Consider the following 3,302-nt stretch of genomic DNA (forward strand, 5'->3'; position numbering starts at 1 on the left):
CAATAACTAGGTGACCTTTTCCCACAAGCTTGATGAGTGGATGTTTACTGTTGTCTACAATGCCCAGTTTTTCCTTCTCCAGAAATTTCTCTTAAAAACTCTCTTTTGTATGTCTAATCTCATAATTATTTACTTTTTATTGGTAATTTTAATGCTATCTCTTCTAGTTTTGGGGCAAAAAGGTGGTCATTTCCTTAATTATGCCTCAAAAGCTAAGTATATTAATAAGTTTATTCCTCATAATAACCTTATTAATCTTGGTTTTGTGGATTCCAATTTTACTTGATTCAATTGTCAAGAGGGTTTTGCTCATAGATGGGCTAGGTTAGATCATTTTCTATTGAATGTTGCTTGGATATATATCTCATTTTAATGCTTATGTTAATAGACTGGTATTTCTTCTATCATGCACATATCTTTTTTAATGCTGATTTGTTTACTATTTGTAAAAGTAAGGTTTTTTATTTTGAGAATTATTGGCTAGACTATCAAGGATGCCATAAAATTATTGCTTGACCTTTGACCTCTCCCATATATGCATTTTCTCACTTAGTCTCTTGGATTAAACATCACCTTTTGTCTTGAAGAAGTTCGACATGAATTCTTTGGATGATGACATTCAAAATATTGAGTAGGAAATTAATAACTTAGAATGTCTTGAAGCATCATTCTACCAAAATTGCTTTAAATGGGCTTAACGAGCTCGATTTTTGTGGGCTAAAAATGGTGACCTTAACACAAACTCTACTTGTATGTATAAGTTCGAGTAAAATTTTTGCCATCCTAGATGACCATGTGTCTGTTTGTACTGATGATCAACAGGGTATTTCTAATTAATTATTATGCTTCCTTGTAGAAATCTGCTATCTTATTTATCTAATTCTAATATTTGTAATGCCCTTTCTAATGATTTGCAAGTTCTTTCTCTTAAAGTTAAGATCTTTCTATGTAGACTAGTGACCAAGCATGAGGTTTTCTCAACACATAGATTCATGCCTAAAGACAAGAGTTCTAATCCCAATGGGTTAAATGTTGAGTTTTTTTGGGAGGCTATCAGTGATCATCCCTTTAATGCTATTTCTCCCTTTTTTACAACTGCTTCTTTGCCTAGATCTTTATGTTGTTTTGTTTCTCAAAAAAGATACCTCAAGCAAAAGTTTTTTATTTCTTACCTATTTCTATCCGCAATATGTCCTATAAGCTTATTTCCAAAATCCTCACTAATTGCCTTATAACTATTTTTCACAATTTGGTGGGTCCTGAGAAAGTGGTTTTCTTATTGGTCGTTTAACCTTTGATCATACGATTGCTTGTCAACTAATTTGAGAATAATGCCAAGTTCCCTCCTAGGATGACTGTTAAGGTAGGCATTTAAAAAGCCTATGATTCACTTGAATATATAGAATGATATATTCTTGCCACTCTTACTGAAATGTAATTTCTTGATGTTTATATTTCTTGGATTGTGCATGGCTTGCATTATGTCATCTAGTTTCTCCTTTTTAATTAATTGTCAGCCTATTAGTTGGATTTTTCCTTCTAGGGGTAGAAGTAAGGTGATCTTATATCCCCTTTCTTTTTTATTCTAGTATCTCATAACTTTGCTACTATCCTTAATCATGTTATAAGATTGGCTATCATTCATGGGTTTAAGAATGATTGTTTAGAATTTTCAACCATTTAATAAATGCTGATGACCTTATTATTGTTAATAAGGCTTCTTAATTAGTTGCTAGAAATTATCATTTTTTCCTCAATATTTATAGGAATTTAATTGGTTAAATTTTCAATCTTAACAAATTTATTAATAACTTATCAATCTAGGTGAACAAAAGGATTGTTAAGTTTAGAAATTCTAAGCTTAATATGAGGGTTGTTCCCTTTTAATTAATTACTTCGGAGTTCCTATTTCTTCTAAATGCCTATATGTCAATTTAAATCACTTTATGGTGGACAATCTTTGCTTTTATCAACTCTTTCGATCACTCAACCATTTTCGTAGTCGGTAGAGTTGTTTTAATTAATAGTTGCTTACTTTCTATCCCTAACTATTTGATGCCTGCTTATCCTATCTTTGAAATTATTCTAGGAGATTTTACCAAGTTTGCCAAGAACTTTCTCGAGAATGGAGGTGGCAATTGAAGCGGCTTTCATTCTTTGTTTAAAGAGATATTGCACTGAACAAATTTGAGGGGGGAGTGGGCATCAGGAATCAAATCATACCACTCTAAAATTATCTTGATATTTAAAAATAATTTTTCCCTTCTTAACTCTAACAAGAAATATTAGGTTTATATTTGCAAAATGAAATATGGTGCTTTTGATGTTTAGAAGCTTTCTCAAAATCAACTTTACTCTTAGTTTTATAAGTCTATTTGTAAAATTGATGATTCAATTAAATATACCATTTTGATTAACATTTGTTATCCTAATATTATGGGTTTTTGGAATGGCCATTAGTGCTTTTGATATCTCAAACCAACTTTTTTGAATATATAAATTTATGTGGAAAACATATCTTTTGTTGATATTGCTTATGGTTCCTTTGAATATTAATACATTAACGTGTTTGAACTATTTGGGCATCAACCTAATTGGAAAAGAATGTCTACGTTTGTCTTAGACAATTCTTGTTCTAATTATTGAGTTTTGATGCCTGCCAGTTCAAATGCTAATATTGTTTTGGTAATTTACAAACACTTGAATCAGAGAGTGGCTTATAACAATCCATGGTTTGGCTAGAAACATATCTCCAGTGTTGCAGTACTCTAGTAATGAGCATTTCATATAGAAAGGGTAAATTTGAATGTGGCATGAACCATGGGTTTCATTTGAAATCCCAAAAACAATTTAATTAATGGTTATTTAACTTTGTTTTGTTTTAATTGAGGTGATCTTGCAGGAGAATTTAATATTTTTGATAGTTTGATATTAAATTCTTGTAAATAAGATGCGAATAATGACATTGACGATGTATCATTATATGTTCGATAGAGATTTTAGATATTCCATCGTTAAAAAAAAGATAGTAATATAGACATGAGCCAAAATTAAGTTAGTGTTAGTTTGGTTAATTGAGTTTGGTTCGATAAGAAAGTACTATGAGTTTGATGCTCTTGGCGTATTCATTGTTCCTTAGGTGGCTTCCGACGCCCTATATGAACAGTTTGAGTTAGCCCAGTAATTGTGTCTTTTGTGGTATGGAATGGGAATCTCTTGATCATATTCTATGTAATTGTATTAGAGTTAAATATAATTTTGGTTGGGTAGTTTTTTGTCTCTCAAGCTTGGCAATATAACTG

This window comes from Dioscorea cayenensis, chromosome 19, assembly GCF_009730915.1.
Source record: "Dioscorea cayenensis subsp. rotundata cultivar TDr96_F1 chromosome 19, TDr96_F1_v2_PseudoChromosome.rev07_lg8_w22 25.fasta, whole genome shotgun sequence".
NCBI classification, from domain to species: domain Eukaryota; kingdom Viridiplantae; phylum Streptophyta; class Magnoliopsida; order Dioscoreales; family Dioscoreaceae; genus Dioscorea; species Dioscorea cayenensis.